The sequence below is a fragment of the Plectropomus leopardus genome, chromosome 10, assembly GCF_026936395.1.
Source record: "Plectropomus leopardus strain MGB_pleo_1.0 chromosome 10, ASM2693639v1, whole genome shotgun sequence".
Lineage (NCBI taxonomy): Eukaryota > Metazoa > Chordata > Actinopteri > Perciformes > Serranidae > Plectropomus > Plectropomus leopardus.
The window spans coordinates 29,554,920-29,582,338 of NC_142185.1; the positions used below are offsets into that span (position 1 = coordinate 29,554,920).

The 27,419-nt window shown below is 39.7% G+C and overlaps 1 long non-coding RNA gene across 1 annotated transcript in view; it reads right to left on the reverse strand.

Moving 5' to 3' along the window:
* Window positions 1-1,363: 1,363 nt before the first annotated feature.
* Window positions 1,364-27,419, reverse strand: part of LOC148188551 (uncharacterized) — a 37,259-nt gene continuing 11,203 nt past the window's right edge. Inside the window, exons 3-5 of the long non-coding RNA XR_015777592.1 lie at window positions 20,458-20,574; window positions 9,676-9,805; window positions 1,364-1,401 (exon numbers count right to left, since the gene is read on the reverse strand). This is a non-coding gene — a long non-coding RNA (uncharacterized LOC148188551). The remainder of the gene's footprint in view (window positions 1,402-9,675; window positions 9,806-20,457; window positions 20,575-27,419) is intronic.

Consider the following 27,419-nt stretch of genomic DNA (forward strand, 5'->3'; position numbering starts at 1 on the left):
ATTGTTTCCCCAAAAAAATACTTTACAAAAGCAAACTATTGAACATGCATAACATTTGCTGAGATAAATGTTCTGTTCAAGTTCAGATAGACAGATAGATAGATAGATAGATAGATAGATAGATACTTTAGTTATCCTGAGGAAAATTCATGCTGTCAGCTGATCACTTTCACACAAACAATAAAAGCATCACAAAAATATAATAAAAACATAACAAATATAAAAAAGAAAGGCAGCTGCAGAAAAATAACACAGCACACGCAAACACACACACACACACACACACACACACACACACACACACACACACGTACAGAGCAGCGGACAGGCAGCCCTCTTGTGCAGGCGCTGGGAGCCATGTGCTCAAGTTCAAGTACAGGAAAAAAAACAAAAAGGACCCACACACTATAAGGACGAAAATCTCCATAAAATACCAGTTTGTAAGAGAACAACCGCAAAAGTGCAAAAACAAACAAACAAAGACATAAATAAATATATTCTATTGGCAGGAAAGTAATCCAAGAAAATCTAATTAGTGGATACAGAGAAGAGCGGTCACCAAATGACCACAGTCACTCAATGAGAAAGAGGTAACCAGAGTAATGATTACCATAGTAACCAGCAGAGGTTTAAACACGAGACCACATGTGTATGCCTCATCGAACCACTCAAGTTGCTCCTACAGTTTACAACCATGTCTCTGAAAACACGGACGCTTCACACACATCTTCCCCCCGGCAGCACAGAAGATCTACACAATCAGCACAGTTTCAAGGTGGACGCCAAAAGATTAGTGTCACCAATTTGGACCAAATGTCTCCCCCTCTGTTCCTGAGTTATGATGCTGAATAATGGCCAGAAAAGTGTTTTTGCAGAACATTATAATATGAGGTTGACCTTTGGCTTTTTAGATATAAAATGTCCCCACTTCATCATTTTATTTGATTAGACACTTGTGTGAAATGTTGTCATAATCAGTCTATGAATTCTTGAGTTATGACCCAAAAACATGTTTTGTGAGGTCACAGTGACCTTCGACTAAATTCTGATACATGCACTCCTTCGCCCAAGGGGATGTTTGTACCAAATTTAAAGAAATTCCTTCATGTTCATGAAAATGAAACAGATGCGAGTTCTCAGTGACCTTTGACCACTAAAATATTATCAGTTCATCACTGAGTCAAAGTGAATGTTTGCGCCAACTTTCAAGAAAATTCTCTAAATGAGAATTAGTTATCGCAGTAACAAGAATGGGATGGACAGACAGGATGAAAACCCGAAAACATAATGTCTCACGGCGGAGGCAAGGATGAACAAAAGATAAGCAAACGAGAGGACAGAAGGCAAATAAACCCACCTACCTTTAAGGTGTCTTGTCTTCCCGTTCTTCCTCTGATGTATCTGTTGAACAGCAGAACATAAAGTCATGTCGTTAAAAGTTTGGTGATAAATCTGTTACAGTCAGTGACTGTTTTGCATCACACACACACACACACACACACACACACACACACACACACACACACACACACACACACAGACACACACACACATTTTAGTATCTCCCCAGTATTGCAGGCAGCTTCACTTTTTGTTGTTTCGGGACCCCTCTGCCCTTTTTTTGGTCTGCACCAGGTGAAGCTGATGATCGCTAATGTGACTGACTTGGCAAACAGAACTTTTTCACAGCAGACGTACACAGCTGCTGTAGTTACTGGTTTTAATGATTATGTCCTGGTGTGGTGCATGCTGACTCACTGGGATGGCTTACTGGGACACTTAAAGTGAGCCGTCATTAACTTTTATCAGTTTCACCTGTGCTTTTCCTACTGTAACATGTCAAAGTGTCTGCAGTGAAAAAAGGTCAATCAAGACCTGTTTGGCCCTCGTCACTCCTCGGCTCTGATGTCAGTATGTTCTGAATCAATCGACCTCATGCAAGAACAAATGTTATATCCTCATCCTCAAACGCTCTGTTTTTCTCATACAAACCTGTTTTTTTATTGACCTTCATTCAAATTATACAGAACACTGTAGAGCCATAAAATTCATTTGAAAACACTGAAAAACGTTCATTTTAGTAACATATCTGAAATCATTTCAAATACATAAAAAAAAGAATATAAAACAAAAACAATAATACAAATAACATTAAATTGCATGAGGGAGATTTAAACCAAGACATGCACCTTATTTGTTTTAATTAGATATACATTTTTTGATTATCTGAGAGGTCTTCATAGCTTTTTTATTTGTCGTTATCTTAGAGACAGACAAAAAATATATAGTACTTCAACACTTAACAAATGGATATTGGAAATAATTTGACTACTTAAGCTTTGTGGATGTGATATTTGCCAATAAGACAGACAAGTTTGAGATTGTCAGTCAAACCTGCTGAAAATTGCTTGTTTCAGCCCTGATGAACACCACCTGTTCACAAGGAGGTGTGTACTCACAGGATTTGACCATTAGTGTAAAAAAATGCCCCTGAAACAGCCATATAATGCCTCCTGTTCTCTGTCTGTGTACAAGTTTCATTCACATAAATGTCACTCAAGAATAAACAGAATTTCACTCTGCAGAGCCTCACATATCTCTGTCAGAAATCAGCAGACAAAAAGATAACAAGATTAGTAGCATCAGGTGCAATCAGTAAAAGGTATTAATGTAATCAGAGCAGCGCTGTACTGTGACAAAGAGTCAATGGCCTGATCAGACAGCAACTGCCCAGGCTGAAAAATGAAGTCAATGCAGAAGTGCCAAAAACTGCAGTTCATCGAACAGCCACATGAGGCTCCAAAACAGTCACTCCCTCACAGACCCTCATGTTAAAACGCCAAATTTTTAATTAATTAATTAATTTTAAAAAAACCAAAAAACAAACCATATATCTTATTAATGCTTACACATAATTAAAGGTGAGCCGCTTGAGTGATTGGCTGTCTGCGAGGCTACAGTTCGTGAGTCAGATGCACACGTCCCTCCTCTAGAGCTTCTCATTCAAATATAGCTCCAAAAAACCAAGAGAGAGGACAAAATGCCACAATGTGGACAAATGCTGTGACTTAACAACAATAAAATACTGTATTCATGTGAAATTGTTTGGTGCTGTGGTTAGCAATGCATTGTGGGTTGCTCTACTTGAAGCAACAAGATGGAGGCCCTTAACAGTATGCTTTTTTAATTACAGGACACTATAGTATGTTTTTTTGGTATCAGGGTGTTGCATGGAGAGTTCGGAGCCCGGGAAAAGTCTGATTTAAAGTTAGCCTTGTAATTCAAACATTAGGCTCGTGCTTTTTGTTTCTCTGTCAATTTTCTTTAGAAAAATAATTTGCAGTTACTTCAGAAACTGTTATTTTGGACAGGATATTTTCCCCTACAGGGGCACACAATTTGAAGGACGTGCTACACATCAACAAGGGTTTAATACTTGTGAAGGTGTCTGAACATGTAAAAAGTGACGTTGATCCAGGTTTAAAAAGTAACTTATAAACAGTTACAGCTGGAGATCAATAAGGGAATTCCTCCAAACTTTGTAACACCTGATGACTCGTACAGATCTGCACAGGTACATGTGGGGTCAAGAGGTCACTGATGTAAGCAGACTCAGGTCGTCTCACACATGACGAACCCCGAGGATGGTGGCTGCAGAGGGAGTCTTCAGTCCTCTGTGTCTCAGGGGCTGGACAGTGTTAGGTTATGCTGGCCGGGGGCTTTATCTCTACAACAGCTATTAGGAGGTAATTAAGTCCTAACACTGCAGAGCCTCCCATGGTTACTATAACATAACTGCAAATGGGAAGCTTACAAGCTCCTTTAGACGGCATGACAAATTGAATGGAACTCATTGGGCTTCGGCTATTATTCCAGCGGCCCCATCTGGCTGGGAAAAGATAAAGGGGATTTGCTGGAGGTTGTGAGGGGTTGAGCCTCCATGCTCGGTGTGTGTGTGTGAGGGATAAGGAACGAGAGGGGGGGTCCCGGTCCGGAGTGGGGAGTGTTTTGAGGGTTCCAGGGGGATTTTTTTTTCCTCCTCTTTGGTCTGAGCTTCAATTCAACAGGCAGCCTGAGATTTGCTTTGGCCAAATGTTACAAATGTTTCGACAACCTGGTCTCTGATCCTCGGGGGTCACCCAGGAGGGCACGGGGGTACAACGGCTTTACGCCCAGAGATTTAACAAAGCAGCATGGGGATGAATATATTCACACTTGTATTCACTCCCCGGGCCTCCAGATGCTTGTTTTAGCGAGACGTAGGACTAGACTCGGCTGCGTACGGCCCAAAGCAGGCCAGCTGGCGGTTTGTGTCCACAGTGTGTCCGTGACCAAACTTGTGTGGACAATAAAAGTGTCACGTTCACTGAAGTGATGCTGTCGATTGTTGACGGGGAAAATATGGTGAAATTATTTTAAGACTGTGGAAAGGTTTTAAAGATTTTAAAGAGTTCTTGAGTATATTTAAACTGAAATTTCACCTTTGTTTCCATTGTTTAAAAAAACCATTTGAATCATGTAATAATGTACACGCACTTTTTCATGACACTTAAAACCGTAAGAGTAGAAACCATTGTGCAATGGAGTAATCCAAACATCGCAACGATGACCTAATTTGACCTGTTTTTATGGCTTATTTTTGACTGTAGATAGTGACAACCAAAGAAGCTCAAATTGTATTAGTACTGTGTTAAATCAACAGGTATTTGAGTTATTTTGCTGCATTTATATCAATGTGAGTAGACCAAATGACAGAAACATCTTTCTGTATAATGCTAAACAAACAGCATTTTTTTTCAAAATCTTTTGTGCTGTTTTTGCTGTTATTGTCATTATTGATTTTTTTAATTAGTATTTAATTTTAGAAATTACTTTAACTGTATGTATCCTATTATATTTCTGCATACTTGTGTGCTTAAGTCTTTCTGTTAAGTTTGCATGCAAAAGCAAATTGTCGCATGGACAATCGTGATTAATCACAATTAGATATTTTAATCGATTTACAGCCCTAAAATATATATACCCCTCATGATTTATTGTAAAACTGTTACAATAGACTATTATTTTTAGATAGGTGTACCTAAAAAAGGATGCCAACTGTTATTTTTTTTCTTACTCTGATTACTCTTGAATTTGAAAGTGCTAATAATTGCCAATGCTAGCATTTTCAGGTTACTCTAAAAGCTTACTGTCTACACGGAAGCTTTAGAATATAAAGAGGCAAAAATCTCTTCCTCTTGTCATTTTATTTGACACGAAACAAAGTTGCTTTGACACCACCGTCTGGTCCGTTAAGAGGATTAATCAGTTTCAGCAGGTTAAAACTCAGCTCTTTCACCTCCAGCTGTCTTTGATTGTCATTGACACATTTGTTTTGGTTACAAGGTAAATGCAGCTGTACAAAATTGTGATTTGATGTTGGTAATGCCTTTTCAATTACACAGATAAGATGGTTCAGATTATCTGAATTGGGGCTGTATGAGGTAGTTTTCCATAGTCAGTGTATAATATACAGTAGATGTCAGTCGGCACGCCCCCGTTTGGAGAAGCAGGCTGGAGTCCAACATAGACACTAAGCAATGTATACTGCTGCGGAGCGGACAGCAACTAAATGTGGACATGGCTCTGCAGCAGACGAGCATGTTTGTGTGTGTGTGTGTGTGTGTGAGTGCGTGTGTGTGTGTTGGGGGGGGGTTGTTATGGTGGTTATTTCCCCCTTTATATCTTTCTTACTTACTCAGTCTCTTTTGCAAACTCAGTGCAGACTAACTTGGATCAATGTTTTGCCGCTGCTTCAGTGGAGACGGACAGTAATTAGTGGTGGCTCTTCATGCATCTCGATGCTTAAGGAGCTAAAATTACCGTGTTCACGTGGGGATTGTATTTCACAACATCAATGCCAATCTGAGCTGATTGTACACTTTCCCATTGCAATAAAAAGAAAGATGTTAACTGGGTTTTGTGTAGAGTCGGAAATGGGCTTCATCCACCCAAAAAGAGTTCCACATGAAAAAAAATCAACATCAGTTTAAGTGTACGCTATGTTTGAAATATTTTTACTGCCTTAATGTCAGACGGTGATTTTCAATGAGAAAAACAAGCTGCTAAATTGCTCTCTTCTCAGCCAGACTCCATTGAGAAGAACAATAATTTAAGACTGCTGGACATGAGCAGGGAGCTGCTAGTGTACAGCTGCAGGAAACATTTATTTTGTTTGTGTTATTGTGTGACTTTGGCGTTTAAAGGGATTCGTTCAGCTTCATCAAAGTCACAGTTACACAAACTAACTGACAGAAGCAGTTGCAGTTGCAGACCCGAGTTATTTCTCGTGATCTGATGACTGCTTTGCGAGTTAAAAGTGAGCGAGCACTGCAGCTGCACTTAAACTCACTTGCTGTGAGTTTTAAATTGAGTTGCTGAATGCACAGGTTTTATGCAATTGCATTGTTGGTCTCAACAACATTTTTAATACTTTAACTTCAGAAAAACCTAAAAGGTTCTTTTTGCATCAAATTTAAGATGAAATTGTAGAATCTACAGGCACATGGACTGTGAGGTTACATGAAAACACATGATATCAAATGCTATAAAACTGTCTTATATTTAATTGTCATCGACATGAAACATGCTAACTTATCGGAATGGGGAACTGAAGCCAATAACTCCTTTCCTGTTAAAACAAGCTGTCCAAAGGTAAGGTAAAGTAGTGAAAATACTTTCAATACTGTACACTTAAAGTGAAATTGATCTTTTTAGGTGGGACTTTTTTAGGTGGCTAAAATAAGCTTCATTGCTGACCTGCATCCACAGCAGTACATTGCTTAGCCTCCGTATTGGACCAAAAAGTCTATAAGAGGCATTTTCAAATGTATGCATCCAGGAGAACGTTTTCAAATAGTTCCAAAAGGTTGAACATGCTGTCTTCATGTGGAAGGGCGGCGCTAACAAAAAGAAAATTTATCTGTGTTATTGTTGACGTGGCCTCAGTCCTGCTGAAAGTCACTGATGGCCCTACAGTATCCTCACTGCTGCATCACAATGGATGTAAAGGGGTCTAATGATGGGGATCTGCCGGGCTTAACAGGCTCTCATTCAGATGGCGATTGTCAGAAGGCCTGGAGACAATAGGCCGAGGAATAACAATGGTGTACACAAGCGGACCAGGCCATCCCCGTTCTGCTGCAATTAGCGTCATATGGAGGCGCTGAGAGGCTGAGTTACATTCCTTTACTCTCACTACCAGCCTCCTGATCCCATCACACACACACACACAAACTCATCATCCCTAACAAAGGAGCCCGACTACTTTATTACCACCCCACTGCTAACCAGCTGTCACCCCCCCTAACAATTACACACACAGACCCCGCAAACCTCCAAAATATGTTTTCACACCTTTCAGGTTTCAGGTGTTTTAGTCCAGAGTGGTTGTGGTACGGTCAACTCATCTTTAAACTGAAAATGTAACTTTCTTTTGAGTGGAACAAATGTGAGGAGCCGGTATGCAGACAAAATTCAGAGGTGCACGGTCACAGTTAGATCTTGATTGAGGACCAAGCATAACAACAAAGCAAATAAATGCTACAAAACAAAAAAATGCAACTCGAAACATACAGTAAGTGCTACTGTTAATTTGATTGCATTAATGTAATGTTACAGTTACCGCAGTACCACAGCTGAGAATCTGCATGCATCTATGAATATCAATCTCTCTCTCTCTCTCTCTCTACATATATATATATATATACACACACACAGAAAACTCTGCCTTTAGGCTCAACAAATATTGCTTTCCCACTTGTCTCGCTTCATGGTACACCCCTCAGGTGTTCCTCTCCTACCAATTGTGATGTAATAATAAGAAATGTGCAGATGTGTTTTATGTAGTAATAACTTTATTAACTGTCAGAGCACAGTATTGAAGAGTTGGTAGTGGGAACGGGCTGACTCAACATACTTTGCTATCCCACTAATCTCACTTCATGGTACACCCTTCAGGTGTTTGTCTCCTACAAACTGTCCAAGTTTTTTATTTATTTTTTTTTTACCTTGAAGGGGCTTTAATCTAAACAATCACAACTTAATTGTTTAGTTAGCAGGTCAAACACAAATACTCTGCTTTGCCCTTTTGGGTATGAGGACTTGTTGTAAATGCAGGGTAGACCTGTTGGAAGCTCACGGACCAAGCAGACGTTAATGGACTTTGGGGGCCGAGAGAATGGACAGGTCTCCAGAGCAGGACCCACGGAGCTGAGGAGTGAAGGGGGGGGGGGTTGCGCTCATTTGGCAACTCGACACACTAGCTCTCCTTCAATTCTTCAGCAATTATGCTGTCATCAAGCCATTTTGCCTTGTTGAGAATGAAGAGAGGAGCACAAATAAGGGCCACGCTGGTTTAATTAAACTAATACCAATTCATGTTCCAGCAAGATGCTTGAGGCGTCATTAGGAGGAGACGGACAGAAAGGGTCTGTTTCTGTGTGTGTGTGTGTGTGTGTGTGTGTGTGTGTGTGTGTGTGTGTGTGTGTGTGTGCGTGTGCGCACGTGAGTGGATGCATGTATGCCCATTATGTATGTGAGAAATTTTGTGCGTGCGTGCGTGTATTTCTGTGTGTATGTGTGTGTGTGTGGGCATGTGTCCCCTTATTTCCAGTCCATTGAGCTGCGGTGCTGCTGCATGCTCTCTGCTGCCCTGGTTTTGGTCCAACAGAACATAATGTGTGGAGGGATGGAGGGAGGCGATGGGAGAAAGCAGAAAAGAGGAGGAGGAGGAGGTGGGGGGCTCTGCTTGGAGGGGGCTGTTTGTCACTGTGAATCGGCTCAGGGTGGTTCACATCATCTGGCCATTGATGGCCGCCCCTCCCCTGTTGTAAAACAAGCTCCTGTGGGCCTGCCTGAACACTGGGGGCATTGTGTCCCACCCTCGCAGGAAACATACCACCCAAAGTGCTGCTACCCCCACCACCATCCACCCACAGCATCCCCAATCCTCCTCTTTCTCCATGCATCTCCATCTTTTCCTCCCTTTGCACCAGGGCAGTGATGTTAACCTCGACTTGGAGGTGAATCAGCAGAAAACTGCCATCATTTGAGAGCAACAGGTAGAAGTAATGAGGCCGGACAAGGATGGAGGGAAAGAGGGAGCAAGTGGCCGAAGCTGAGGGAGGCGCAGAGAGGAAGACAGATTTGAAGGGCTGGTGTAAAGGGGGCGTTCCCCGTGGTTTCCGTAATATGGAGGGCTAATGGGAAGATTGATGGATTGAGACAGCAAAACAAAACAAGGGGTGGTGATAAAATGTAGAGTGGGGGATAGAGCAAGTAGGGATTGGGCTGAATGGTGGCTTGAAGCCTCAATTCTGAGGATGTGTGAGTGTGTGTGTCACAAGGCCAGGAGAAGGAGGAAAATTTACTGCATTTGGGGGCAGGGAGTGGGTGTGACTCGTTCCCTAATTACCAGGGAGGTCTCGGGAGCTTTGGGTACAAGACAAGTGTGAAGGGTGGGAGAATGAGACAGGATACAAGGGGTTAGCGCAGGTCAATGCTGACCACCTAGGATGCCCCTTGCAAAAGACGTGCACCCCCCACTGCATTTCAACCCCTCCTGGAGAGCCCCGGCTGAATGCTATAAATAAATATCGTGTCTTCTTCTCTAAAAGTTGATAATTTACTGCTCACCCATTCCGTTCTGCCCATCTCTTCTCCATTTCTCAGTGCCGTTGCCAGGCGGTGAATGGAGCTCGTCCTTTGAGTTTGGAGGGCCAGGCCTGTGTTTTCTGGAGGGGCTGTCCTCAACGTTTGGAGCACCCTGGAGTGGACACACACACACACACATATGCTTGTATGTTGAATGCCACACATGCTCCTTTATCGGCCACCTCTAAAAACAGCGAACCACATGGTAAAGAATTTGAGGGATTCTTGAGGGAGTAACCTGTTGTTCAATGCAGCCAAGGAGAGCTAACTCTTTTGTTTCCTAATTAAATCTGAGACTAACAGGTGCTTCAGGTTGATGATTCTTAACTATGGCTCAGAGTTGAAGGCGGACGTGTCAATATGTACGCTCACTTAATACTCTTGTGTTGTTTCTTTGCATATTTGTCAATTTGTTCCAAAAGATAGTTCGTATAATCTGATAATTTAATTGTTTCTCTAAATGTTTTATATCAAATGTAAGTTAGTGCAGATATTGTTGCAGTAAATTTCATGACACCAATATGTTTTCTCAGTCATATTTTGTCAAAATATGCATTTAAATCATGAATGCAGTTTGCACAGGACGGACGCCATAATGTGAAATGTGTTGTTCACTCAGACAGATGCAGAATCCTTGTGTAGTGGTTAAGACACGGACCATGTAATTGCAATGTCTGTGGTTCAATATGACCTTTGTTGCTTTTTGTACTCCCCTCTCTATCCTCATGTTTCCTGCCTACTCTCTCTACCTTTAACTATGCCATAAAGTCTTTCAATCTCAGGATCTTTATCTGAACTTAAAGGATAATTTCAGTTTATTACAACATGGATCTTATCATTGTAGGACTCAGAAAATGAAGGAAAAATGGTGTCACAAAAACAAACAAAAAAAAGACTATGCTCAAACTGTCTGTTTTAAACATACATCACAATTTATGTCCAAGAAATGACCCAAAATACTGGCAAGAAACTAGTAAAATTTTCAAGAAACCTGAAACCTGAAAATTTGCAAAAAACAGAGAGGTAAAAATAAAAAAACATCAAAGTAATTATCTGAAAAAGGGCTATAATTTAATAAAAATATATATTTTGTAACATAATTTTAAATATATCATTAAAATAATTATATACCATTTTCTGGTATTTACACCCCCCCCCCCATTTCTTGTGTTAATTTTCCAATGATTTCCTTTCTCTCTCTTCTTTTTCAGGTCGTGTTTCTTGTCATGTCTTAACCAATTTGCTGACATTTCAAGGGTTTAAATGTTTTTGAAAGACATCTCAATGCCACACAGGAAAACCAGTCCAGGTTTAAAAGTTGTGTGGCCTGTTTCCTTGTTTAATAATTATTCCAAAATTTCTACCTGCAAATTAAGGGGCTTAGATAATCTGGATAAACTGTCTGATCTTCTGACTTCCTTTCTCAACCCATTGGACTTTATTGTAGCAATGTCGTGGCATCCCTAAATATTAGTATTTACTTTGGGGAGTTCATTGTTTTCATATCTGAATGAAACAATGGCCAACACTACTAAAATAAGGAACAGTTTGTAATAAACCAGAATTTTCTGTAAAGCAGTTATCTTTTGACCACTGAAGAAATACAAAAGAAAATGTGCTGTTTTTGATATTTTATGTATGAGGACTTGTTGCTTCATATAGTGCTTAGTATTCTCAACAGGGTCCCCAATATACATTGCTTTATTTTTTCTTCTACACGTTTGCTTTCTTTCTCTGTCTTGAAGCCATCTGCTTCCCTGGCACCCTCGCCTGCGTGGCATTCACCTGGAGGAACGCAACAAAAGAAAGCGTGCAACTGAGACAGATACAAGTCTTTAACTGCCAGCGCTGCCATGGAGCCGTTCACTCTACTACTGTAGCTCGACAGAGGATTGAGAGTGAAAGACTGACGGAGAGAAAAAAAAACAAGAATCAAAGAGAAGGAGAGTGTGCTGGCAGCGTCACTCTGCGTCTGCTGCCATGGCAGAGTCACACAGACTCAGCTAAGAAATTGTAACCCTAACAGGGGGCACAGGGAGGGCAGAGAGGGACGGGAGAAACGGACGGGAGAGGGAAAGAAAATAGTGTCTGTATTCCCCAGTAAATCAGTGTTGTTGAGAAGCTCGGGCCCCGCCAGTTAAGTGAAGAAACGGCAGTGGCAGCTGCGCCCAGTTCAGTGCCTGCTGACAGAGAGGAGGCTTTTGTTTGCAGCACAGCCGGCACAGTGAACAGCATAGGGTGGCATGGTCTGGAATGTGACATTATTGTTTTTTTTTAATAGAGACTGGGTCAGAATGGGGCACAGTGAGGGAGCAATTAAGAGAGAACATTTTGTTTGTGTTTATGTGGGTGTGCACGTATAAGGCATGTGTTGTAGCCGGTAGTGACAGCCAAGGCTTGGAGTATAAACTTATACTTTCCTTGCCCTAAAATAACTGCAACGTGTTACATGAGCAATTGTAACATTTTATGAGGTGTTAAGTTAACACAAATGTCCATATTGTAACTATAGATTCCAATGTGACCTCTCAGTAAAATGACAATGATCTCTAGACGGTGCTGTACTTGGTGGCGGGTCTAGGGCACCAGAATTACTTGGTTAGGCTTAGAAGCAGTGATGCACGGTAATGATTATTTCAACTGATACCGATAAACCAATAATTTCCAGCTTCTCGTGAATGATAAGATACCGATAACCGATAATTTTGTTTGTTTGTGTTTCATTACCTGAGGGTATGAAAGGCTGAGATGTGATGAGTACAGATGGATTTAATTTGTGCATTTTCATATAGAAAACAAAATTTTTTCAACTGTCCAGTGCAACTGTTATAGAGGTTATAGAGTTAGAGTTACAGTTATAGAGGACATTAGCCGATTAATGCAGAAGCAAATCATGAACCTGCAGCAGACAGTGAAGGACAAACACCTGCTGCAGACACCTGTGGGACAATGAGCATGGAGCGGAGAGTGGGGAGACACCGGCGGACAATGAGAGCAAAGCAAGACCTAGCACAACCTAACAATTATGATTAAGTTTAACTTTTGCTGCGCCTGACGTTCTTCTGTTCTATCTGTGCCAAGTAGGATAAACTTAACAATCAATCGGTCAATTAATTATTTGAACCTTGCTAATTTCACAACACCAAATACGTTTTTTCCTCAGTCAGAGCTTAAAGCAACAGATTGCATATACTTTGACAGAATTTCATAGCTGGTTAATCACTTAAATTTCACGTTTTATTACTTTTTTAATGACAGATTTATCAACCATCAATTAATTGTTATCATCCCTTGTGCCAGGTTCTGCTTTCTGGATGGTATTCATATGTTCCAATAGCGCTCATAAGGAACTTTCCAACTCTGAAAATATAAAATCAATTAGTGGTGGGAGATGTTTTGATTGTTGGTGGGCCGCCAAAAGTAAATGAATGTGCTACGTATATAAAAATGACTTGAAAACATCCAAATTTGCAAAAAGACTGCTGCCTACATCATCACCTATGACAGTTGAAAGTTTCTGGTAGAAGCAACAAATTAATGAAGCAGAAACATCTCAAGTGACCGCAGCATGAATTGATGAAAATGAAAAATGAGCATTAATTAGAAAAGGCAAACAATCACAAATATTATCTGTTGATCACTTTGGAGTGATGATGCAATGGACATGCTTATGCACACACATGAAAAAACATAACTATCTTCCACCATCAACACTTAACAAGTCAACACCTGACTTCAATCTGGCAACACCTGCAGTGTGCTCACAAGTGCATGTTTACTTGTTTTGTGTGTGTGTGTGTGTGTGTGTGTGTGTGTGTGTGTGTGTGTGTGTGTGTGTGTGTGTGTATCCCAGTGTGGATGCGTGTGTGTGAGTTTAACAGGCAGGTGGTAATGAGGCAGACTGTGCTGTGCTGGCTTCTATAATGAGGTGGCAGGCAGTGAGGGGTAGGGCCAGTGCCACTAATGGGCCCCTATAGCCTCTAATAAGCAGTAATTATAGTGTGTGTTTACCAAGTGGCTCCAACACGGTTGAAAAGGTTACCTTCACACATAGCTACTCCACTGCAGGCCCTCCCACCCGGGGACACTAAGTGACAACACCGGAAAGTGCTTTGTGTGTACTGTATGTGTGTGTTGGAATTAGCATGTATGCTATTTTGGGGGTGGAGGAACTGTTAGGGGTTATGGCATTTTACAAACTAGTTATTCATCGTTATTTGTTTTTGTTAACATACAAAGGGACAGTTCAACCCAAAATAAAAAAATCCAAAATACATATTTTTACTCTTACCTGTGGTGCTATTTATCAATCTAGATTGTTTTGGTGTGATTTGCAGAGTGTTGGAAATACCTTTATTTTATATAGGAACTATTTTCTCACTACCGAACCTCTCTAACCTCTCTGGCACCTGTTTGTCTTTATTATTTTTGACCTGTATTTTGTCACTATTTTTTAGAATAGTCTTATTTGCTGCACACTTGTGTTCCCTAACACACCCTTGTTGTTGACGACCAGTCCTTGTGTTTCCCTCCTTATGCATGTCCCCGCCTACTCCACCTGTGTCTCGCTCTTGTGATCCCCTCTGTCTATATACCCGTGACTTTGCCCTTGTCCTCTGTCAGTTCGTCTGTTGTTTCAGTGTTGTCTCAGTTTAGTTTTTGATTTGTGTTTCTTTGTACTTTGAGTTTTGGTTTACCTGCTTGAGTTTATAGATTTTTTCAGCAACAAAACCTCACTTTTTGGTTTTGTAACCCCCTTTCTGCCTTTTTTGTTTTGCATTTGGGTCTTCATCCTGAGTTACACGTGACAATCTTTAAGTCCAGCCTGCTTCTGTAAATCAGTGTATGCTCTTCTTAGTTGTCTGAAAAGCCTACACATGATCCTGCTATTCACAGTCCACACAACATAAACAGATACTGAATACTACAGTATCTATTTATGTACAGTAATTAGACCTCATCGACAAACAGCAATTATTATTTTGTGAGCATGTAATACTCAGTTTTTTTTAAGATTACAGAAGACCTGAGATGTCTTCAACTGAACAAAATGTAAAACATTGAGTGAAAAGTTCACACATATGAAGCTTTTGGACTTTAAAAGTGTACAGTGACAATAGGAAAAATGAGGAAAAACTACAGAAAAAATGCACAAGTAATCAAAAGTAATTCCTTTTTTGCTCATGTTTTCTACAGAAACCAAACCAATTTGCTCAGGTGTCAAAGGGTCCCAAAAGCTTGGGAAAAGTGTCTGAATGCAGCACAAGAAACACATTTTGAGAACCTTTTTTGCTTCTTTTGTAAAATGCCAAAAAAAAGTAAAAATGTTTATATTTCTCATAATATGGCATCGAAAAAAAAATTCACTAGTTTTAGGCACTAGTTTTAAAAAACCTGGACACGACACTTAGTGAAAGTGGCTCAAAATGGTTGTTATCACGACCACGCCATGACTTCGAATAACATTAAAGTCACATATTAGTCCTCAGACAGAGAAGAGAAACAAAACTCAAATAAAGTGTTGACACATTCTGAAAAAACGGAAGTTTGGATGTACAGATTGTGAGGAGCACCTCAGCAGCTTATCAGACATAACGGACAAATATGAGCTGATACAGTTCAAAACGGCACACAGTGGTCGTCGGAGACATGTAGGACCGCGTTTGCTAAGAATATATGTCATAAATTTGTTGTGGTACTTTCAGGCTCTGCGTCTCCCCTTTGGTTGCACTCTGACCTCTACCCAACCTCGGACTGACCTCCTGAAGACACTCTGCATTTTGGGGAAGCCCTCTCAGTGACCTCATCAATCACAACGCCAGCAGCCAGGCAGCAGGTTCACCCTCTTTCTCTGGCTGCCGCTGCATTGTTTTCTTTCCGTCTCCTTCTCTACATCTCTCATTCTCTTGTTCCACTCTCGTCGCGCCCTCAAAGCTCGCTGTGATTTTGATGAGTGTACAGCTGCCAAACCTGACAAATCACACACTGTTCCTACATGTTGCTGCTCAACAAATTAGTTACCTATTGTCATACAGGACGCAGAGTTAAAGAGGGCAACCGCGGTTTGAATCATTTATTATCCCGCCAAGACGAAAACGGTCAGAAATACGCAACGCTGTCATTTAGTGAATACACAAAAACCCACAAAGATGCCACAAATGAAACAAAGACAGCCTACAGGGCTTCACTATGACAGTCAGAGGGAGACAGACTGTGCAGCCAGCCATACACTAGGCAGGTTTTCATTACAGATTTGCGCAAAACTTGAAATGTTGATAAAACAAAATTGCGTGATGACTGCGTTTCCACTGAGTGGTATGCGACTTCTCCTCTTGTGATAACATTCCAAGAAGCATGGCGATGGATGTTCAAAACATTAACAGGTTTATTTCTATTGCAGCCACCACACTAGCAGTCATCATTTCTAATCGAAGGTGACGTAGGTGTTTTATACGAGCGACAATGGAAAGGCAAGCCCCTTAAAAGTGGGAGCGGCCATGAACAAGAGATTTCTGGGAGGTGATCGTCCACGATTTCACAGAGGAATTGTGGATTCAAAGCTTCCAGAGGATCCACTCAACTTTTGAAGAGTTACGTGATGCAATAGGAGCCGGTTCCTACGAACAGGTGCACAGCCATAGCATCATGAAACCTATAAAAGCGAAAAAAGTGTTTCCATTGCAGTTTTGGGAAATACGTCTATTTTGAATGAACCTGAAATACCATCTCCTGTGAGTGTAAAAACCTTTTTGTATAAGTTTTGAGTTTTTTTTAATTTGACGTGTTTCCATAAGGCGTGTTTTATATCCGCAGATTTCAATTTGCACAATTTGAGGTTAATGGAAACCCACCTACTGTCTCTGTGTTGGAGAGATGCATGTAAAAAGAAAGAGACCTTAGCCTGATCAGATATCAACAGTCACTCATAAACACTACATAAGAGCTACTCTCTGCTTTTGGATCTCTAATCCAACATTAGCAGCGGGGTCTCTGCTCTCTTTCAGGGTGGTATTCCTGCAGCCGTTGGGCTCATCTTTGATGTGGAGATGAATGTGTTGGATAATGTTGGTCCACTATCTCACTGGCCATTCACATGTCATGAGAACTGCAAACCAGTGAAGAAATGGAGTCTCTAATCTGGTGCCCATGCTGGGACGGGGCCACGAGTTCGCGTACAACACAGTGGTGACGCTGTGTGTGTGTGAGTGTGTGTGTGTGTGTGTACATTTGTCAGGGGTGCAAGAAGTATTCAGATCCTTTACTTTAGTAAAAATGGCAGTGAAAAACTGTAAAAATGTTCTTCCTACAAGTAAAATCTCAGCACCTAAGCCTTTACTTTGGAAAAAGTTTTAAAGTATTAGACACAAATGCACTTCAGTATCAAAAGTAAAAGTACTAATTATGCAGAATGGCCCCCTTCCAGAGTTATATGTATTTTATGATTCAATCAGTGTTACTAAAGCAAATGTGCAAGCTAAAATCACAGCTACATTTAACTATTTGAATACTAGTTTAATATACAATAAAAAACAACCTTTTTATGTTTTTCATATGTCTTACAGGTAAATAACCTGCCAAGTATCTAATAAGTCAAGTATTGCAAACAGGGTAGAAAGTATTAGCCTGACTCCAGAGGTCAGATTTTTAGTAATTTGGGTGAAGTGTTGAGCTCATTTATGGCTGTTTCCACAGGTGTAAAGTTAACTCTTGACTGAGAATGGAAACGCTGCCGTCCTGCATCAGAGCCAGTTAAATATCAAAAGAAAAAAAGCGTGGTGAGATCTCAGCTGACAAACAGAAGTATTTTTTCATTAATTAAACAAAAGAAGGAACAGGGTGTACTTTTTTCTTTTGTTTTGACTTTCTTAAAATCCTCTGGGGTGCTACTAGCCAAAAACAAAAGTTACCAAAATTCTCCCTACTTTTTTTTCATTTGTAAGTGCACCTTTTTTTACTAAGAAAACAATGTGTATTATTATCAAATATATGAGGAAATGCTCAAAAAATACTGAATAATCATTTGATTACTTTTTTAAAATGGTTTGTTGGAAATAAAGATCCAGCATCCAAAACCCCAAGGTGACATCTTCTTTGCCTCACTTGCTTTGTGTGACTAATAAACGGTGAAAGCCAAAGATATTAAATTTAGGTTGATGTTAACCACAGAAAGGCCTTGTAGCCCTGTAGGCTTCACTAGCGGTTTTAATTGTAACCATGACAAGAAAGATGTATCCTCAATTATCATTTTCTCTGCTACAGCAGCATTTTGTGTCAAAATCATGTTGGAAAAACCCACCCAATCACCAGAATAAATGATGGTGTTGTGAATTTGAAACTAACAGATGTTACATTTCTATGTTTCATGCATAGCAAATATGTTGAAACTTTCCATATGTTTAAATTTTCAATATCATGTCAACGCTGCGGTTAACTAGTGGTTAGGTTTTCACACAAAACCCACTTCGGAGTTAGGAAAACAACATGGTTTATAATCCCTGTTTTTGTCAGTTAGAGATGGTGTTAGAAATGTCCTAACCTCTTGTTCAAAAGCACTAAGCTTACACGAAGTTCATACGCAATCTGAACTACGTCTGAAAAATACAAATGCAGCATATCTGAGGTTTACACAGGGTTCAACTTAAAGTGAAAGGGATTTAAGACTTTTTAAGACTCTTTTGATGCCACTTGAATTGAAATTTAACACCAGTTTCACAGTGGTAGATACTGACGGGAAAAATCTCTGAAATCTATTACTTAAGGTAAGAGGGATTTTATTTACTTATCAAATATATATTGTAAAATGAAACATGACTCTTTATTGAAAAGAATGCAAGAGGCATTTGGCAAATTATTATCACTTATTTAAATTACCGATTATCTTAAGCCTTTGCAATCAAATTAAAAAAAAAAAAAAGATTTATAAAAATCCTACCTCGAAAACATAAGCATTTTTGTGACTTTTCAAAGGTTGATTTAAGACATTTTAATGTTAATTAAGGCCTTATTTTTAGATTAATTGATTCAATGCCTTTTAAGACTTTTTAAGGATTCGCAGGAACCCTGGGTTCACCGAAATGTACAAATGCCAACATTTTATTCTAGCGATTGGGCTGGACAAACGGCCAACATGAGCACGATATCAGACTAAATAATAATAATAGGTATAATAAAAACGATAATAGCGATTGAGTCTGATTTTTAGGCTAAAAAGTCAGTATTTCTCTCTCAGTTTGTAGCAGTACAAAGTTGTATCAAAAACACATTTACCCAAGTGTTAAAGTCATGTACAAGTAATGTATTTAGTTACTTTCCACCACTGTGCACACATGTCCGCGTTCTGCCCGCATTAGTGAGAGAAAAAATGAGTCTACATGTGAGTGGCAGAGTTATCACTTGGCCCATCACAGTTTTTCCATGACAATGAAAACAAATCCAGCTTACACTCATTTCTGTTTTCTCTCAGACTCTGTATGTGTGAGAGAAAGCCTCCCTCTGTCCTCACTCTATAAAGGCTTGATCTCTGCCTCTGTTGAATATGTTAATCCATCTGGTGGTCCCCCTTTGCTCTTTCTCTCTGCCCACGAGACCCCCACTGCCCCACTCTCCCTTCCCAAGTAGGCGAAAAGGGATCTGGGATACTTCAGGGGAGGCTTGGTGGGCCAGGACTTCATCCCCTGGTTGATTATGTGTGGTGGAGAGAGAAGAGGGAGAAGGAGAGGTGCACGACGTAATCCTATTGACCATCCCTGTCCCATATGGTGAACGCACTGGCCTCTCCAGTGGTACAGTCGCTGGAGTGGCAGGGCCAGCTTGCCTCTCCAATAAGGGCACAATTTCACTAAAGCTCGCCGTCTCACGCTCTCATGTGGGATCACTGGTGTAGAAAAGACCAGGATTGTCCACCGCCATCTGATTACGATTTAATTGAACGTGGACAATCAGTCATGATCAACACTTTTAAGATTTACACCCACTATTATATACATTTTGTTTTACTCTAGTACTGAGAAGCAAACATACGATAATACTTTAATTTTCTGAATTGAGGGGATTTTAAAGGATGCAACTTTAACACAAAGCATTTCTTAGATGTCTTTTGATGGTACATAGATGATAAAACTGAGAATCTCTTTTCCATATTATTTAGATATTATTTCACATATTTTTATTGTGCAAATTCTCCATCGTCTGAGAGTTGATAAAAAAGTGTTAATATATTTATTAACTATATTGAAACTTTTTAAAAATGTTTTTAGTTTGTTTTTCTTCTAAATTTTTGAACTTTGTTTGAATGTCCCCATCATTTTTATTTCCTGATTTTATTTTGAATTTGTTTTTTATTATTTGTTTCTTTTCCTCATAAAGCACTTTGTGACTTTGTAAAAAAAAAAAAAAGCATTATACAAATAAAGTTTATTGTTATTATCAAACCAAGAGAAACACAGTGGGATCTATAGGTTTTGACTTTTTATAAATAATTTTGATTTTGAATAGTTTTCAGCAGAAAAACAGAGACCTACTTCTAAATGTTGATTCTTTGCTTAAAGGTCCACTATATTGGACATAAAAAGGCCCTATTTAGAGCCATGTTTGGTTTGTACATTCTAACGTAACAAAAACACAATGATTCGTAGTTTTAAGATGATTTGAAACTAATGAAACCATCATTTCTGCCAATAGATGCCCCTAAATCCAACACACTATGGTTTTGATTTATCATAGATACAATGACAAGTATCCATAATAGCAATAAAATGCAGATACCTGTGAGATTTGTGACACCTGGGCAGCTCCGTGGTGTGGTGGATAACTGGTTGGGGTCTCTCTCTGTGGAGGTTGCAGGTTCATTTTGTGCCTTTGTGGGTTTCCTCGAGTTTCCTCCTACAATCCAAAGACATGCAGGTTAGATTAACTGGCGACTCTGAATTGCCTGCAGGTGTGTCTGTCTCTGAGTGTCCAGCCTTTTGATTGATCAGCAAATTGTTGGCTGTACCTTTTCAGCTCATGGATGGGAATGGATGGGTTACTTTTATGGTTTAACATAATTTATTCAAAACTAAGGACAGCCAAAAACATGGAATGAAGGCAGAAAATGTGGGAATTTGGTCTGAAGTGGGGTAAAAGTCAAAGTAAATATACAAAATGTCCAGAAATGTGTATACATGTTTTTGAGCATGGGGGTAAATATCTTTACTGTAGGAGCTGAGTTTTTTTTTTATTCCGTCATTATGTGTATTCTCTTTGTCTTGTGCAGTTTATAAATAATTTGTTTTTAAAACTAGCTTAGTGCCAATGAAGGTGGGGCCAGGAGAAAAATATGGAGTGAAGTAAAGTTGAATGAATATGATTTAGGTAAAATAAACAAGAGTTTGTTCATGCCATCATGTTGACCTTTATATTGATAAAATTATTTTTATTTTCCTAATAAGAAATCCCGTTTTATTAGTTGTTTCACCAATTATTGTTAAGGATTTATTAAGGAGTCATGACAGAAAAAGTTTGAGAACCACTGAATTTGAGTAATTTGATATCTTTACCAAAACCTGGATAAACAGATAATGTCTTCAGACACTGATATGGCAAACTGTAAAATGGACATAAGATTCAATGACTGAATGACAATCATTATTGAGTTTTCCACACTTCTTGGTGATAATAATTTCCGTTAATGCATAACAACAGTTTTCAGCTCAACAGTGTCATTTGTATCTAATCCCTGTATTCCCAACATCGAATCAAAAACATAAACGTCAATGGGGCCAATGGGGGACCAATATTGTGTGTGTGTGTGTGTGTGTGTCAGTGATGGTGGGGGGGTCTGGCCTTGTGTCAGCGGCAGCCTGAACGTCTGTTCAGTTCTGGTGGAGGTGTGGGAGCCCGCGGGGGGCTTTTTGTCCGAGCACCACTGTTACAATCCACGTTGGCCATTCAGCCCCAGCCATGTCAATTGGCATATGGTTGATCCACCCCCAATGGGTTCATGTAACCAGAAAATGCTGCCTTTCAGGGACCTGCATTCTCCATCAAGCGGGTGAGATTAAGATTTAATGTCGCTCTCTCCTTCCACAACAGGGGGTCAGTGGAAGTGACGGGGAGAGGGGGACGATTAGGACACATGAACCAGCAGAAGACGCCCTTGGGGCAATCGAGAGCGGGGCCAGAGGGGATGTTGGGCACGATGGTGTTAATGTTGTGTTTCCCACAACAACAAAAAAAGGTAATTATGTCACTTGTTTTTGTTGCTAAAGCATTAACTCAAATAGTGTGTCTGTGAGTGTTTCTTGAGTGAAGCTATGACTCTATTTTATAACACACAGGGTGAACACTGTTTTTAGGGTCAAAGTTCATTCTTGAATTTGAAAAGAGCATTCGACAAAACATTAATGTCCATTTAGTAGCTGTCCTGGTGCTTTCAACTTTCAACCAAATTTTATTAATCTAATGGCCAGAAACAGAAAGTAAAGCAAAAATTAAAATCCACACAGCCAAACTTGAACTTCACTGCTTAATAAGTTGCTTTGGAAGTCTCAGGGGAAATCGACCTTAAAATTAAAGCCAGTTTAGATATAACTGAATACTAAACAGCTTTGCTTAAACCAGCAATAACATTTTTTTGCCACTACGAACTAGGGGACACAACATTGCTACCTTTCGTAATCTTTTAGGTTGATATGAAAAATGTTTTACTAAACAGCTTTAGGTGTCCAACAGTTATCTGAAGCAACATTTTCAATCATTTGGAGTTGTGTTTCTGACCATCTGATGAATGTGAGTCTAATATTATCTCACTTTAAGGTCTGTTTTTAGTCTCTACCAACTTCTGAAAGATTATTCCCTCATTTTATCTGCCTGCTGCAGCCAAAAACAAATTATTGTACGTTTATCTGTTTGGCCTGCTCAAAGGTTCATATTCTGTGTGGAAGGAAACAATGGCACTGTTTAAGTGGGGTATTCTCGCAATCTATTTTGACTTTTAGAAAGTTAAGGATTCTCACAAGATTGAAAGAAATAATGTCACTGACTCTTTACCAGGTTGTCGATTTAAATGAGCATTATTATGATATGATACGATGCAATATGATACACTTTATTGTTCCCGTAGGGAAAATTTGTATTGGACTCAGTGCTGCACAGATAAAGTCTCCAAAATCACACCATGACATTAAAAACACAACAGCCTGAACAAAAACAACACCAGATATGCAACTGCACATAGCCACAGTTTCACCCAAAACAACTGTGCACACGTTGCCCACTACACCTATTGCACTTACCCAGTAATAAAAACACATATTGCACTCACCCAGTAATAAAAACACCATGGTTGGTTCTTAAGTCACGCATTTGGTTAAACAAAAGGTTTAAACAAGACACAGATTAAAAACAGAATGGTCAGAATTGACCCAGTGAGGCCGAGACACCTTAACTTTTTGTTCGAAGCTAGAACTATGTCATAAATATATAGCCATGCCAGTAGACAGTGCTTCAAATCTGGATGTTGCTGCAAAGAAGCTACATAAGTAAAACGTCGATGCTTCAGATATATCTTCAAACCAGCAGCAAAGAAGGTCAATCAGGACAGTTTCAAGATTCGTGTCACCATTCAGTATCTGACCAAATGTCTCCCCCTCTCTTCCTGAGACGTTGACTTACGGCCAAAGGAGTTTTTGCAAAACATTATGATGTCATAGTGAAGTTGACCTTTGACCTTTTGTATATAAAATGTCATCACTTCATCATTATATCCAATAAGACACTGGTGTTAAATTGTGTCATGATTAGTGTATTAATTCTCAATTTATGGCCAAAATCACATTTTGTGTGGTCACAGAGAACTTGACCTTTGATCACCAAATTTTAATCAGTTCATTCTTGAGTCCAAGTGGATGTTTGTGCGGATGCAATGAAATTCCCTCCAGGCATTCCTAAGATATCATATTTGTGAGAATGGGAGGGACAGACAACCCAAAATGTCTCCAGCTATGGCTGTCTCTGGCTCAGAGGCATAAAAAATGCTACACTTCTTAAAATGCAACCAACTAGCATCTTTCTTCATCCCTGCACCCTGCAGGTTCACCCATGGAAACCTTGTTACGACTTTTACTTCATCTAGATAGTTTGTGACATGTATTCAAGCTGGGATAAACTTGAAGACGCGTCATACCATTGTTCTCACAAGTAAATTAAACCCTAACGCATAAAACTGACAGAGTGCCCCTTCAATGATGACCATAAAAGGCCAATACTAATCAATCAATTAGAACAATTGTCTAGTTCAGTTAAGAACAAAACTCATTTTTTCTGACACCAGCGTTACATTACTGTTTCTTCTTGGGCAAAGTCAGATTTAGAGTTAAAGTACCTACAAATTCTCCATCTCCATCTTTTTTCTTTCTGAGTTCCCACAGCTTAATTTTCTGTTTCCCACCAACAGAGTCGGCATTATGCGAGCAGCTTATCAGAACGCCTCATACCCAAAATTGCTAACTCCATTGTTTAGCTCGTACACAACACCTTCTTACCAGAACCCCTCTGACTGACATGCTCACAGACACACACTCAAACACACACATGCACAAAACTTGTCACTCTCTATCAAACTAATTTGCCTCTAACATGGGGGACGGACACGCCCTGCTCTAATTAACACAACTCTCTCTTTTTCTCCCTCTGTCTCTCAGTTTCCCTTTCCTGCCTTCATTCTCTCCATCGCCTCACCCCCCACACACACTCCCTCCAACCTTTGCTTCCTGCCTTTTGATATTGTAGCCATCTCACTCATGCCACCAATTAGTGACATAATAGAGCAGCGGGCTGCTGCCTGCTGACTGCTTGGACCTCAATGATCCAGTGCTGCTGCTGCAGGCAGGCAGGACAGATGTAAAGACAAGACAGGGGTGATTTGAAGTGGCAGGAACACAGGACAAGAAAAATATTGGTCATAAAGTTAATGTATTGGTCATAAAAATGTCCTTGATCTGTTTTTGACCATTTTCCCTAAAATCATGACATCAGGGCAAATTTTGAAGGAGAATTCAGAGGTTATAAGTCATAGCTTGACTTGGCGAGGATACCTAAAATGTCATAGGTTGACGTGGACGGTCACTGCCCGACCGTCACCATGTGGCGACTTTGGAGTGAGACCAGGTTGTTCCTGCAATAGCTTGCAGTGTCTATACAAGGCGTGCAGAAAGGACGGGCCAGAGTTGTGTTTATAGGCAGTAACAGACAATTCCTATATGTATACCTTGAATTCGGGTCTTCTTCCGCAATGTCCAGAACCTTGAGAATCTACGTTGGACTTCATTATTCATTTGGCGTCATGTCTTGATTACCTGGCAAATATAAGTCCATCTCCTGTGGAAACTACCTAGCCCATCAAGACAACCACACAGTCTGTTTTTACAGAATGATCTACTGTATTTAACGGTTTGTTCTTGCATGTTTACACCCATTACACCAGTGTTTTTAAAGCAATGTTATATTTGAGCTGGCTTTGTCATGACTAGGTACAGGGGATGGTGGATGGCTTGACACCTTGGCCAGCCTTGCAAGGTGCACGCAAATGTTTGAGACCACAAACAACAAAACCAATTGTTTTTTAAAGAGACATTGCTGTGTTTCCAGCTGATTTTTAGCCCCCACACCTGGGTATTTTTAACAACCTGTAGCTTTTTTCCCCCACAGGCTATCACAAAAAGTCGTTTTTTTAATGAGACATCAATGGCTCCTTCGGCACTGATTGTGCAACAAAAAAACATGTATTCTAAAACACAATCTTTTCCTGACAATAACCAAGTTTGGGGTTTTTCGCCTGGAGTTCTATCACAAATTAATCACAGCTTTGTTGGAATGCAAGAAATGTAAAAATTCAACATATCCACTACATCATAACATGCAAATGAAATGTATGCGTAGTTTGCAGAAACGTACAATGTCAACATTTATTATGGCGATTGGGTTGAGTGGGCCATGACTGCCACAGTCACAAACATATCTAGAAGGTTGATTTATTGGTCATTATTTAAAACTAAGTTTAAAAACTATAATGCATGGTGTTTTCTTTCTCTTATTCACTTGTTAAGTTAGGGCCCTCTGTGTTATTGTTCACAATTTGAGGGTTTGGTCTAGTTTTGTGGTTGTGGTCCGAATGGCGTGTATCCATCCAGTTTGGTTCACTGCATCTCTGAGCTGAGATCCGTGTTATGTAGGTTAATACCAAATGCAGAGACACAACACACCTCTGACTATGTGTCTGTCTGCCTGTCAGTCACTGTCTGTCACCATGACAACTGTCATGTTTGTTAATTGTAATCAAAGAAATCTCCAATCTTTTGTATAAGTTTCAAAGACTTCCCTTTTTCACTTTCTTTTTTAATTTTTGATTTTCGTATGTTATCATGCTAAATAAACTTAATTTTTTAGATTTTTTTTCCCCATGAAAACTGCACCAACAAGTGTATATATGACCATAAGTATAAAAAAATTGTAAACTAACTAACTGCCAAAAAGGTTTGGATGAATATTGTTATTATATTCATGCGCACACATACACTAGTCTCCAACGGCAGCTAGTGTGTCATTAAAGGAGGCCATTGTTGCTGATTAATTAATGAGCATTTTTTTTGTTCGTGGTAAACTGGGATTAGCATATTCATAAGGGCAGACATCTTTCAGACAGCTTTGAGCGAATCTGGCGGGTCTGTTTTCTCACTGTGTTCTTGTTTGTGCCCATACATAACCCCGTTTGTTGACCGGAGTCCTACCCCATTAACTCCCATGATCCTCCATGTCACAGATGCAGAGATCGAAACACAGGAGAGAGGGAGAGAAGCAAGACGCATATGGCCACATTTTCACACTTGAGAGAGCACGCCCCCCGGATTACAGACTAAATTGGTCAGGGTTACAAACTGATTACCATGTCGTGTTACATCTTTATTCTCATACATAATAAACAACGTCTATTAAAACATGTTGCACTCAACAACCCCCACCTCCATCCCAACCAGACAAATCAAACTGAAATTAAACTGAATAAAACTGTAATCACATACTGTAAATCCTGCAAGGACGCGATTTATTTTCAAACAGGGAATACAGGAACAACTTTAATGTTTTGATGTACTTAAAGAGGCATATTTACTTCCATAAAGACCCTTTAATGAGTCAAATTCCCTGTGTGGCCTGCTTATGGAGGTGGGCGTGAAATAAGCCCAGCATGTTTATATCTAATCTTTCTGGAACTTACTTTAAGCTTGATGAAAGGATTGCTCAATAAATAACAATATTTATATCATCTATTAATTTGACTGAGTAGCCTATGTTTGAGCTCAGAGCTGCCTGATATATCTGCTCTCATGATCTAATTTTTGTATGTCACAAAGGGGAAGGGAGAGCTGAGTTTATGATTTTTTATTAATATGTTACCATTACCCCCCGCGACCCTTACAAGGACAAGCGATTACGGAAAATGAATGAATGAGTGAATGTTACCATTACTATTATTAACATTATATTAGCATTCATATAAGCACTATTAATTCATCAGAATTTTTGTATACACACTTGATTCAGGAGCTATCTGTATGATGTAACTTTGATGTATTTAAGCTCTAGAGAAGTGACAGTGATGAAATAAAATCTGTATAATCTTAAAATCTTAAGTCTCTTTTTTTACATCAAGTTGATCAAACCGAGGCAAGCTCATACAAAAAAGTATAAAA